The 14836-nt window shown below is 36.8% G+C and overlaps 1 protein-coding gene across 3 annotated transcripts in view; it reads left to right on the top strand.

Moving 5' to 3' along the window:
• The window catches only part of LOC139977490 (E3 ubiquitin-protein ligase CBL-B-B-like), a 55453-nt gene that overhangs the window by 12043 nt on the left and 28574 nt on the right, over positions 1–14836 (top strand). The gene's annotated exons all lie outside the window — the stretch shown is intronic.

Raw genomic sequence — 14836 nt, 5'->3', positions numbered from 1 at the left:
AATATGTATACTCTTATCAATAATCCACAGTTTAGTATGAAAGTGTATCGTGTGGTAAGTTTGTGCATGCATGTATAACCTTAACGATTTTACAGTACCTGTGACCAAGAGTTGAACGTGTCCAGACCAGTCACTTGAGAAAAAATTAAAATGAATGATGAAACGTTTCTTCAAGATTCTGTTTAAAAAGTATGCTGTATTGGCCCCAAATTGCTAGATATTCAAATATGGTCACCTTTGGTCAAATTCTTTAACTGTCTTTATTAAAACCTTTGAGGAAATTTTCGTCAATGGCATATTCAGTCATCTTGTGTGTTCCTTGAAAATGTCTGAGAACAATTTGGAGAGTGACGACCTCCAGGAAAGTACCTTTTGAAAACTTCTAGCAATTATAGCGTGCTATAATTTGGGGCCTATACTGACTACCTTTAAAGGATTGGTTCAAGTGTCTGACATGTCTATCTTGTATGAAAGAGCTTAAAAAGACAAACAGAATAGTGAAGAAACTACCATGATAGCATTCTCTGTTAAGGAGATATCACACTTTAAAGATTTCAAAAGTTCTTTGCAAATGACTGGTGTAGAAAGACTAAATGTGAGGGTGTGATGTCACATCCTCACTTCCTTAACATGTGTCAATATATTTCATTAAAAAATAATTACATTTTTTTACACAAATCTAAAAAAATGTAATCAAACATTCTTCAGATGTTAAATCTCAAATACTTCCCTTGACACATATATGAGATCTCCTGACGTATCTTTTGGTTGTACAGTAAGTCATCAAATCTTACAAAATATTTTAATAAAATAACAAAGACTTTTCAGGAATGTGAGGATATGACGTTACAGCTAGTCTAGATTTCAGCAGTTTCTACACAATCAGATAGAACTTTAAACTTGAATATCTCCTAAACGGAAAAAGATATTTTAATAATTTCTTCACTATTGGGTTTCTTTTATTGTCCTCTTTCATATAAGATAAACATAATTTGTGACACCTGAACTAATCCTTTAAGGTGTTACAAACAGTATGGTTAATACTATACTAGATGTACTCTACTTCGGCAGTATCAGTCCTGCATTGATGATTGGTCTGTGTCAGTCAATGTCTTTGTCTGACCAAAAGTTTTATTTTAATTTTGTGATACTGTAGATTGATAATTGATGAGACTACCATGCAATGTTTGGTAAGTATGCATCAGAAATCATGGATTATCAAACCATTATCAATAAATTCCAAATTGTTCCCTGACCAGTGTTTGGCACAAGGATTAATTTAATGATAAGATTTAGGTATATATATACATATTAAAATTGTCTATATGTTGTATTAGAATATAAATGTGGTTGAAAACATCTGGGAAAGTTCTTATATGGAATTAATCTTTTTGGCTAAACTTGAAGGCCATACTGATGATCCTTCAAGAGGGGAAGCTAAAACCCTAATTGTCTGGTGGCATCACTGTGCCTTGAGTGCCCCCTGAGTAAATGCCTTTTAGAGTTTTATGCATGAGTGACTATTACGGTTTGGAGCAATATATAGTGATATAAGATTAGAACTGCAGTATCATTGAGTAATTCTAGGAAACTGCAATAATAATAAACTGTATGAATGAGGTCATTCCCTACGTTTGTGTATAGCTCCGGTTGGAATCCCGGTGGCGGCTGGAAGCTTTTTCACTGTTCTTGATTTTTCAACTCGTTACGATTTTCAATTATATATTATTTTCTAAAACTTTACTCTTTATTTGTCAATTATGAGTCATTTCTTATTTCTCTGGTTTTCTCTAATGATATTTTCTTTTGGAGTAAACGTGGATTTTTGTTATATACATAGAGTATAATAGTAAGACTGCAAAGCATTGTCACCTTATCTAGACAATCCAACCCTGCTTCCTGGTAGAAGCTTTGTACACTGAAAGAATACATTGTTTCACATCTTGGAAAATGCATGACTTTCCGTTTCCATTGCATTGTGTGGCACATTGTGTATATAGTATACAGTACTGTCGTATATACTACAGTGTACATACTCCTTAGGTTACAACAAATAGTCAGTTACAAGTATGAAAAGCACATGTACTGTACATAGAACTACATTACTAACTATGTACAGTGCAGTAGGTGTACTTTTGGTGTAATTTTCTATCCCGGTATATTCATAATGTCTGTGCATGCCTGTACAATAAAACAGGAGGATCCACATAAATAGCTAGTATAGTAGCTCTACTGTATATATACAGTATGCCATACATACAGTAAATTGATTATTATACCGTATGGTTCACTTCAATGGTATACTTGGTTTTTCCGACATACAGTACCAAACCAAAAAGCATACTATGTCAAAGAGACGGTTGGGACATACATGTAATACAACCACATGCTGCAAAGTTCTGCCTTTATTGGATGGATAGGTGCTATAGTATATAGCATAATTATAGTATAAATTCATTTCAGTAGGATGTAAATTTGCATTAAGGTAGTCAAACTACAAATGACTACTTTACTATTAATTAGTGTGCATGATCAACCAAGTTTTTCTGTTGTATATAACCTCAAACATATTTTGTCCCATTACTTAGGAAGATATTGCTATAAAATTCTCAGTTTTAATTATCAGAAAAGCAGTAAATTCTTAGTCTTATTTTCCAAGTCATTCTGAAACATACTTTGTAATCAAGTTCGGTAACTATGGTGATGTGATATATCTGTAAGAAACATTTTTTTTACCCTTCCATGGGCTAAAATGGTACTGGCATTCAAATTTAAAATGTCAAAGGCATGTGTGTGTTTTCTTTTTTTTCTTCTTTGAAAGGTAAACTTTGTTAATTTACTTCGTTCCTCGCTTACCTGTCTCCTTGAAACCTTAGCACCTCATTCTACTGTGCCTATGATGTCCTGGTACCCTTTTAACACAGTGCGCCCTCTATAACCGGCCCCTCCGGTCACTGCCCTTGCTTCTCATTCTACCATTCGTAGTGCCTACACACCTATTTTTCGAGTGGATTTTCTACGCTTCGGATTCCGTCCCAACATTAGCTGAGGATTTGGGAGTTTTCATCTATTGGATTACTAGAGAGTTAACAGTCATATTACAGTTTTACTGAGCGAACGTCTCCCTAAGTTTTCTTCCTTTATCATTACGGGGTAACAGTTCCACGAACTGCTCCGTTAGTTTCCCGCCCTATTGTCACACACACGCTATAGGCGGTGATTAGTATTTCATGTTCATGTTTTCTTGTTGATATATAATTCTTTCCCTTTCTGAAGGTTCTTTCGCTAATTTTCTCTCCCCCTTGACGCCCTCGTTAATTTGCAACCTGTGGGCTGGTGCTCGTTAAGCCATTTACATAACGTGTTTTGTAAGCCGCGAGCCTCTAGGAGGCACATTGTCAAGGTAACGTTACATATGTCTCTACTCTCTGTTAGAAGGGTAAAATTTGTTATTTTGCAGAACAGAACAAATTCTTGGAGAAGAAGAAGGATACATATTTGTTTAAGTAGTTTTATAGATGTATATACTGTACTTAAGATAAATGTCAGCACTTGTATAGGTTAAGTAAACCATACAGTAGTACTTGTAGAGTGTTATTATGGTTTCAGTGAGTGGTCTTTACACACTTCCCCCATTAAAAGGTACCATTCAGGCATGTATATGTCTTTCCAGCTAACGTAACATGTTACACAGAATACAGTACACATATTTCCGGGGGTAAAGGACACACTGTTATGTACATAATAGTGTCTAAATATATAAAAAAAAGTTGGCCAGCCGAGAGCTTCGTTCATCCAGTAAATAAAAGGAAGGAAATGGCAACTGAGTGAATTAGTTCTGTAAATAGATTAGAGGAAAAAGTATCTGTGAAGTCCTGTATTAACCTTTAAAAAAATGCTATATATATTTGTTATTCTGGCATGAACAATTACTAGTTGGCAGATATACTCTGCTTGTTTCAGTGATACTGTACAATAAAATACAATAGAAACAGAGCAGTTATAAAGCACTTTCTCATCTATGTTACAACTTAATGTTTTTTCATTTTTTCAAAATAAATCCGAGAATATCCACTTGTTTTTTTTTGCATTCGATGTTGGTCACGGTGTGTGTACAGTAGCTGACATTCATGCTTACAAACAAGATTTTCATCACTATAGAAACTATAATAATAAGGCAACATATATCCATCAAATGAAATACTCTACTTTAGTAATATTACTGTATAATCTTGACATTTATCTGAAATTACCAAATGATATTCTTTTCGGTTTCTCTGAATAATAACCATGTTACAAATACACCACACTCTTAGAACTATATTAATTTCACCTTCGGCTTAATGAGCACCACTGACAGTTTGATGGAGAACTCAAGACATGACTGTGAATTGGGGAAATACTGAATAGTACACCTTTGTAAGTGGATCTGAGTATTACAATATGCCAGTATATATACTGTATGTAGTACTCACTATGTGTTTGTCACTTACCTCATTACAGAGAACAAATTTGACAAATCACTGCACATCTGTTTAAAAATTTAAATGCCAGAGTGGTTATCTGTCAGAGCAAGTGATGGGAATACAGGATGCCCTGACACGAGATGTATATTGATAATAAATATTCATCAGCGACCGTCTCCAAGACCGTGAATCTAGTGTATTATTTTCGTCAATTAAGGTTTTCTAGCTTTGACCGTATTAAAGTCTGAAATAAACCTGAATACTACCGTTATCATTTAAAAGGCTCGAAATGTGGTGAAAATGACAGAACTGATCTTCATAAATATAAAGCTGTGGTAATCGTTGTGACAGAGCAGAGTTCAACTGAATGAGAAAAAAAAAATGAGAAAAAAACCTGTGGAAAAAGAGGAAGGAAAGAAAGGAGCAGAAGATAGAACACCCCCACCCCCCAACCCCATCCCCAACCCCTCCCTTTAAAAATACATCTATGATATGGGGCCTTTCGTTGATTTTCTCTATGTAGGATATTTGTATATATTGGTTATTACTGTAAGTTTAGTAAATTACATTCGGTTTGTACATTTTTACAATTTAATACTTATATTGAGGCTGTGTTATGTACTTATATGATCATACCCAAGTTGAGTAGTTGAGTAGGGAAACACTAAATCTACTTGGCTAGCATTTCCCTTGTAGTTGCACTCATGATATTCTGTGCCAATATAGCTAGTACCTACGGTAGTGGTAAATCCTGAGTCAAGGAAACTTGATCTAGTACGACACTTAAACCTTGTACATACATCTAGATTAAATGCACTCTAACCTAGATATGTACTGTACAGTCCAAACTGTACAGTGAGCACAATATATACTGTACACTGTACTTCCTGTTCCTCAGCCCTACTGTATTGTTAAACGTACTATGGCCATAAACAGAATCCTTGATTTATATCAGAAATGTTTTATAGGCAAGTATAAAAGTGCACTTGAAGTTGTTCAATGGTGACGCTATGCCTCACCATGCATGGACACACACTTGTCAATGTTAGGTTGCACAGGTATTCGTCATTTTATTAATGTCTTCTTCAAATTTTGAAAGAACTGTTGGCATCTTTGAAGCTGGATGTATCATTAATTAACTTTGTGGTTGTATTCCTTGCATCACTAGGAGGCTATGACCAACCCATTTAGTATTCATAAATAAGGATCCAATTTATGCAGAAAACTTGGTCTAATGCTGTTCAAATGCCGGTACCAATAATCAGCAAGATATAAAAATGCCTGTAGTACAGCACCTCTAATACAGAACATTTTGTGTTTCACAAAGATGGTGAAAAAAGGTCAAATTCAACACAAAATACAGGCTCTTTATGTATACAGTGTACTGCTGAACTCAGATGTGAGTAGCTCTGTCCAAGAATCTGTGTCACCATGCATTTACTTTCTTTGTAAAGCGCTTTGAGCAGTAACTTTTGTTTACTGATTTGGCGCTATATAAGTCTCATTTATTATTATTATTATTATGGTGCTTCATAGAAGTTGATGATATTAAAGTTGTTTACAAAAATAGGAATCTGATAGTATTGCAAGGACCATCAACTTCATAGTATAAACAGTACTAGCTTTAATATGGTAATCAGTCCTTGCAAAGGCCATCTTCCTTACAATTGACCTCCAATGACCTCCAATGGACTGATCAAGATTGTAGTGTGAAATGTATACTCAGGGGATTATGCCATCTAAACTGTTTAAAGGGTGTGAAGACTCACCCAAAAAGAAAAGTCTAATGCAGGTAATCTGACCTAGTTTCGAATGAGGTGTAACAGAAGTGTTAGAAACCACCATCAATCCCAGAAAATACACACACACAGCTTGCTACCATCGGTAATTAGACACTAGTGTACAGTCAGTACATACAGCTGTGGTCAATACCCACAGCACAGTGTACAAACAATACAGCGATGGACATCTCAGGACCAGCTAAAGATAACAAGGTATCACGTTTCATTACTGTACTGTCTGCATTTTCTAGCGACACAAACAAAATGTCACTTGCAAGCAACGGAAAGTTAACTTTTTCAGATGGCCGCACGTGGTTTGGGGCGAGTCTTCAATGCCTTTAAACGGTTCACTGTGCTTGCCCCTGGATGCACTTCTATTTAAACACAGACTTGCACAAGTCTACCTGTTAGTGTGTGGGTGTATGGTTACTTGAAAACAATCATTGTGACCTACAGTATAGTCACATTCATGGGTGTAATGTTCTTTGTTTTGACAAATTGTTCCACCACCCATCGTCATATATGTGGACGCTTCCGTCCCTGTCTGTCTACCTCATGAACTGCCCAAGGTAAAGCAAGCTCCTGATAAACCAGGTTGTGTTTTCAAATGTGAACTAGGGCTTGAAATATACTCGCATGTCAATTTGATACATTTCACTTTCACAAAATCTGGTTGGTTTTCATAAGTTACCTAGATAGTTTCATCTATATACTATACAAAGATGAGGATAGCTGTACATACTCTAGGTACTGGGTAATCAAGCCATTCTTAGAGGAGTTTGATTTTCCAGTAAGCCTAATTTTTATGTGGAATATCTACTTTAGTTTAGATTCTGACCTAGTATTCTATCCTGATTATTGTTTTTGTACACATTTTGTTTTGCTGACTTTAAGATCAAATAAGCAATTATAAACAGATGGGCAGACCTGATAACAAGTGAGGTCAAAGGTCAGGTCATCTACAGTATTTTAATATACAGTACATATAAAAAATATGCATTACAGGTGCCATTCCTGCATGCAGGTATACATACAGTAATAACATATATATAGTGTGATGAGATCATGAGAACACAGTATATTAGGCAATCTGAATATACCCCAGTGAGGTCAAAGGTTACAAGTTGCTGGTATTATGCTGGTATTATGCTCGTCTTTCTCTACCAAAATTAAAGTAAAATAAATAAAGGGATATTTGAGAAAACCATAAAAATTTATGGAAACTTGGCAAGACATATACTACAAATGTACAGCATGTTATTACAAGTGCTGTTATACAGTACTATTGTTGTGCACTGTAGCTGTTGGATTGTGGCCTAGCAACTGACATTAAATGTCCTGGTTTACTGCCGTGTAATTTCATTATTTACTTTGCTTTCTGGCTAACCTATCTCATCACAACCTCAGCACTCAACTGTAGCTCAGCCAATTGCCAAAGTGGGCTGGTAACCTTTCTAAGCACTGTACACCCTCAGCTATGGGTCAAATTTCGCAAAATTTAAGACTTCCAAGTTTCAATTTTATTTATTTATGATTTGAGTTTCAAAAGAATTTTTCCGGAAGTATATAATAGTGACCTTCCAAAATTATTCTAGCATCTGAAACTAGCAATTAGAATATTTTGGATGTAGTTGGCTCCTCCCTTACTGTACCTGTCTCATTCTACTGTGCCTAGAACGAACTAGTAACCTTTCAACATGTCCGGACCCCTCCGGTCAATGCCCTTCCTTCTCATTCTAGCAACCAATAAGCCCAGACGTCCGGAATTTTCATTTACAGAACTGAGGCAACGGCTAGAAAATATTGGGCTGAAATTTGCGGGTGAATGTAAATTTACTGCTCATTTTTCCTCCCATACCTGTCTCCTCACATTCTTAGCACTCTAAATCTAAGCGTAGGTACCATACCAATCTTTCTAGCTTTTGTACACTGTATTAGAGGATGGATGTTGGGGGGGGGGGATGCGGGAGAAAGGAGGGTGAGGTTTGGTCGTTTCCTTTAGGCATAATTGCTTGATCCCTTAAATTATGGAAGGTAAGAGATGTTTAATTTAGAATATTAGAATTTGACTTTTTTTAACATATTTTTGGTTTTCCCTGATAACACTTTTTACATGAAACCTACAGTATTCTGTTCTGTACACTGTATAGATCTTCCTTATTTCCTGGTTCCTAGGAGTTTGTTGTCAGTGAATTTTGTTGAATATTTATGTTTGAAGAGGGTATTGACACAATAGTCATACGTCAGTAAATGGTTTTCAGCTTTAATTCTTCTTAATCTGTGACCTGAGCTGTTTTATACCATCTTTTAAACTATGACAATGCACTTTAAGTAAACAATTTCTTAACAGCCATTTTTCCTTGAAAATGTTTTACTGCAGTAGGTCACACATTACGGCTTGTTATGTATTATATATTTTTGGTGCATGTGTTGTAAACAAATGCGATTCATTCTATTTAGCCAAATTGCTCGTGGTAATATGTTCTTACTCTTTCAGTAAAAGGAACCAGTGATATATGACCCCAGTATTTCATGGTTTTGGCAAATACAATTGTTTTATACACAGTTATATAGCTTACATCAGCTGGGACACCAGAAATGTCACAGAAAAGATGAGAGTATGGATGGGGAGAGGGGGGGATGGAGAAAGGAGGGGGGAAGGTTTGGCCGTTCTCTTCTTGGATGTTGAGACCATGTGGCTGAATGGTGCGATGGCGTTGGATCCACAAACGTTCCCTGCTGAGGTGAACTATAACGAGGCCCGAGGGTTACCTAGAAATCCAATGCCTTGAAGGATCATGTCAAGTAATACATGGTAAGGAAGGAAGGTTGACCATGTCTCCCAACTGGAGTTTCAGTATTCAGAGTGGTGACTATGGATCTGCCGCCATGGAAACGTTCATTGTATGGTCTCACCAACATGTACTGAAAGCCATACAGGGTCTGGGTAAACCCTAAAAATGCATGATTTACTTTGCTTCCCGCTTGTCTCCACCTGTCTCCTCGCTACCTTAGCACCACATTATACTGTGCCTAGAAGTTTCTGGTAATCTTTTAACACTGTGTGCCCTCTATGACCGGCTCCCTCTGGTCATTGCCCTTCCTTCTCATTCTACCATTCAAAGTGTCTAAATGTTATTTTCGAGCAGATTTAAAATCACATTTAGACACTTCGCATTTCGTCTCTATTTTTTGGTAGCTGAGGATTCGGAAGTTTTCTTCCTTCTATTAAGGAGTTTACAGAGTTTCAACAGTGTAAACAGATACTTATCCTTTTCTTGTTTTTGCGAGAGTTTTCGGGGACTAAATATGCATGAAGTTCCTACCTTTGACAGTAACTACTGTAGTAATGGCCTCTCCATGATCACAGACCTACACTAGCTGTCACACTCACACAATACATCCAGTGGGAAGCTGTGGTTTACATAACATTAGCACTACATTATTAATTAAGCTTTTGGTTCTGATAGGTCCAAGTTTCTGCCATAATTTTGACATTTTAAACTGTCAGAGTCAGTTGGTGAGTAATCTGGACCCTGACTGTGAACTGATTAGTTACTTACCCTGTAACCATTCTCATATCTGTAACGTCGATCTTAATTGAAGCAGCATAATTTTACTTTGAATTTTCGAAAATTTATTTCAGGAGGATGCATGTTTCAGCTGTAATATAGAATTAAGGATAGTTTATGTCAGCTTTTTTTGGAATTAGATCATTTTTCATTAACTAAAATTACTTTATAAAGGAAGCCATTCCTTTAATTTTGTCCCAAATTGTGTTGGCCAGCCTGCTAATTTACGACATCACCTGTTTGCTTCAAGTCCACTGTCAGTATGAATTGTGCAAAACAACTGCATATCAATGTATGTATCATTCTCATAATGTGCACAAATCTCAAGGATGCTCAAATTACATATTTTTCCACACATGTACCATGTATCTTATTCAATTAAGGATTAGTACCAGTCCTTCAGAACTAGACTGTTTGAACAGTGTTTTAAGTTAACATACAGTCTAGGAAAGAGAGCATTTCCCTTAAAGTGGCCATGACATGAAAATTTCAAAGTCCTATATTTTTGGGATCCATCAAAGAATGTTCTCTAGAACATGTATCAACCAATCTGCCAGTTTAAAACTTGATTTTTCAAGTGGAAAATTGAGAATGAATTTACCCTTTTCGGCGTTTGAAACTTTGTTTACTCGAAAATTTTCCGATTCGCATGACGTCATGTGACGTCACGTTTTGAACACATTTGTTGTCGTTGCTTACGATCCTCCGACCATACCATTCACGTACACAGTAGACAAGTACACATACCACTAGTAGTTACTAAACAAAACACCGATCACAAGTGCGATATCAAATCAAAATTTCCTGTGAAATGGCGGATCCAGAACCAATTGCGGCAACCGAAGTTCAAAGTGATAATGGTTCTTCACTAGGCAGTGAAATTGGGCTATAATTAGAGTGCCCTTTCTCATATTCGAAGCAGAGAGTGAAGGCGATGATCATTCTAATATTGAACCGAACGTTGAGGGTGGAGCGGAGGTGTTAGAACCGTATCAGTTCGAGCCTGTTAAACGAGCCGAAATTGAAGCTCCACAACATATCGAAGAAGAAATCCGTTCGAAACCATTGTAAGGAACATACAACGTGGTAAGAATTTATTAACGAAGCATTTAAAAACAAAATCCAGTCCATTTTGTGCATGTGTTGTTGGAAATCGCGGAACACCCTAAACCGTACTGTGCGTTGTGTTACGGTAACTTACAACCCATATGTAGAGTGTGTAGTACTAGTACTAGGGTTGGTTGCATACTGAAAGTTTGGCTCGGGGATGTAAGTTGCATTATGCAGCCATGCTAGGTAGGCATATGTGTTATTTCATACTCATTATTACTTGGCTAGTACTTTGGCCTGGAGTTTTGCAAATCAATTTTCTGAAACAAAAGAATGTTTCATGATACATGGAAGGTGTAAAATCACAACATATGTAACCATAACTGTACATTGTATGCCTGCTTGTTATTGTGGACATGGCCAACATTAATACATTTTGAACTTTCATAAATTTATTCCCAGGCAGTACAGATACATAGCCTACGGTCAACAGGTTCAATGATACTTGGGGTTCCTAGCAAGACACGTCAGGGTTGTGCTACCATCATGTGCAGTCCAAAGGATCAGAAGTGATTTTCCAGCCAATGGTCATTACACTGGATTCAAGTTGCCAGGAGAAAACTCATTGTATAGGAAGCCTTGGTTGAGAAATTCCTCCAGAAACACCTTTTCTAAACTACGATTGTGTTGGATTATCAATCCGTCAGGGTTCCCTCAGTGTTGATATATTGAAATTCAAGACTTTTAATTCAGGATGAAAAGGTTATTTTCCAGACCCAACATCAACAATGAAAGAAAAGGCATGTTTTGAAGCATTTGGACACAAGTATTGGCGTGACTGTGATGTCATATAATATGTGCATAAGGGAACGGGCATTGACCTTTTTAGGGGCATTTATCTCCCAGACGTTTGATTCGTACCTTTAATCTGGAAGCCAAAATATCCATATCACCAATGATATTTGACAGAAAAGTCATAATAAAGACCAATGGAGGCAGCAGAACTCTTGAATGTTTAGACTTTGTTTCTTCAGCAGCAGTTGGTTTGTTTTGTAGTCTTTCTTCAAAAACTCAGCAGTACACCCTGTTAATGGTCTTCGATTGTTTTAATGCGTGTGATGCTGTGTTTCACATTGCCCATCAGTGTTGTACGTGTCGTCGTGCTTGTGTAACATTTTTGCATGTGAGTTACTTCGTGCAGTGTTTCTTGGTTTAAATAACCCTTTATTGTATTTGCTTCTGGATTATTCTAATTAATTTGTCACAACAACGATTGATAGCGATGGACATGCAACTGCTTTGTAGGCTTAAAGCCAAAAAATTCATGTAAGTTGTTTTCTTTTAACCTCCTTTGATGTCACAAATTACATTAGTGTAATTTAAGAATGATAATGTTTATGGAAAGTACAGTTTTACTTTTATATCATATAATACAATGATTGTTGTTAATGTTAGTTCAGATTGTCCAGAATGACTGTCTAGAACTGATATTGAATACATTTTGTTCAATGATTTAACACTTGAACTATGTTGTGTGAATTTTTGGCTCTGTGACTTTAAAATAAATCGCTTTGAGATTTAATTAAACACCCTTTGGAATAAAATCTTTTTACCTACCTAGTATTTTGACCCATCCCCATTACCCCCACTCCCTCCACAACATAAAAAATGGTTTTCCTGGAATAGGAATAAGAAATCATTGCTATAACTAACTGATCAAGCATATTCCAGAAATAAATTGGGGCACTGAGATTTGTTCACAAGAAGATGTAACCCATCGCTTCTGAAGCTAACCTCATAGCTTATTAGTATACAATAGAGCAATGAAGGGGGTGTTAATTTAGATGATACAGTAAAATCTCTTCGTCTATTGCGACTTCAGTGTAGTAACGCTAATACTATAGTACTACTAGTGCTCGGCGCGCTACCTCCTAATGATCGCCACTTGCCCCATTGGAGGTTTCCTGTTCCCGATCTGGTCTTCAGAGTAGTTTTTGTGGATTACTTGACAGAAGAATGACTCTTTTATGTCGAACCGTTAAAGTCCATTTGTTTTATTTCATAACAAAAAGGAGGGATCGTAGTATGCTTCCGTGAAGTGTTCGCTTCATTCGGAGCTGCATACTGGCTAGGCCCAGTGAAATCAGCGCTGGTGTTGTGCACTAACTTGGTCATAATCGCCGTGTTTTTTCGTCCTTCAGCCATGGATGAAGGCTAATTGCATGGGTAATGATATTTATGCAGCCCCCAACAGCACAACGGACCGGCATTTCTCTCGGATAGTTTACAACAGTTGTAAAAAAAACTTGAAATTTCTAACGATATAGCGTAATACAGTGGTTGTTCTCTCAGTGTAAATGTGCGTGTACTGTATATGGAACGGTATGATCGTCGCGCATCCGATACATGCCTGGGCTTTGCACGTGTGTTCCTAACATGACGTCATCATTGTCTTGTTGTGAAATCGCATTCTCAGATATCTATTTTCGGATGCGAATATTAAAACGTTAATTACTAATTAGTCCTTGAGGTTTTCAAGGTGTTGAGGATAGTTTTGAACATAGATTTTCTCATAGATTCAGAGGAAGTTACTCTCGATGAGTTGGATTTTTCGTGTCATGGCCTCTTTAACAATTGTCAGGTAAACATGTTGGTCACTGTGCAAAATTTACAACATCGCCTGTTGCTTCAAGTTCACTGTTGGTATGTAACGTGGCTGTGTCCAAATTAGAATTTTATATTCTGTTATCCAGTTAATAATAATAATCAGCAGTTAATTTTTACAACGTTTAAGCGACCACAAATGTGGGAGAAACTCACAAGGGCTTACTGATTTATACAACTTACACGTCGGGTGGCTTCCAATCCAACATCTGGACACAAACTTGGATTCCTTTCAGGTTTAGGAAGTCATTTTAGATGGGGTAACCATAGATTGCTCTTGGATGAAAACCCACCTTACTATGACCTGGCCGGGTATCGAACCCGGAATCTCCCGATTGCTAAGCCTCATTGCTTTCAAATGTCACCACCTTTATCCACTTGGCCACAGCACCAATTTTTACATCTTGCTGTGTTCAAACCTGACATACTGTAAAGGTGCTGTTGACCCAATTGGGGAAACTCTTTAATTCAAAAAGACCATGCAGTTTATAGTAACTACAGTAGTTGTGTACCATATCATTATGTAAAGTATGTCACTGAGCACAATATATGGCTTTCATTTGAAGGCCTCGTAAACAATTGGATTATAACCTACATACATCAACACCTGATAATCAGTGACTACTAAGTCACTACATATCCATACAGGAACCAGTAAACCTCGAGTAACTTCCTGATTGTGTCACAGTGAAAGCTGTCTCGACAATGTGGCATAGGTTGCCTGTCCGTACCTGTGCTCATTTAACATACAGGTATAATGTACAGGTCTGTCTGTACTCATGTACAATTTACCTATTGCGAAAACATGATCGTACCCGCTGCTCGGGTCAAAGGTTGTCAGAACGGCAGGAAGTTTGATAACGAAAGGACCACGAAAAGAATAGAATTCAAATGGGAGATGATAAAAAAAAAAAAATTGAATCAAAACATAATAAAACGAACAGGAAGTGATGGAAAAGGTTATATTATACAAACTTTTTTTTCCAACTTTATACTCATGTACAGTATAATGTACATCCATCCCTGAACCGTTCAATTAACATTGATCCTTTCTAATTCTATATGATTGGTTTTGAAGCCTTTGGTAGTAATTCATTCCCATAGTACTGTAATCTGTTCTCATTTAACTATATATGATCTCTCCATATTTCAGGAGCCCACAAAGGAGTCACATATAACACAGTTTACCATATTAGTACAGTTGATTGATAAGAAGATATGGGTCCATGGCTCCAAAGTGGGTCAGTGGATTCACAATGCCCCGTGAAATGAATTTGGTAGGTCCCAAGGATCAATGATGTTG

The sequence above is a fragment of the Apostichopus japonicus genome, chromosome 12, assembly GCF_037975245.1.
Source record: "Apostichopus japonicus isolate 1M-3 chromosome 12, ASM3797524v1, whole genome shotgun sequence".
In the NCBI taxonomy this organism is placed as follows: Eukaryota; Metazoa; Echinodermata; class Holothuroidea; order Aspidochirotida; family Stichopodidae; genus Apostichopus; species Apostichopus japonicus.
The sequence above is the reverse complement of the archived record's forward strand: the minus strand, read 5'-3'. Positions and strand labels throughout refer to the sequence as shown.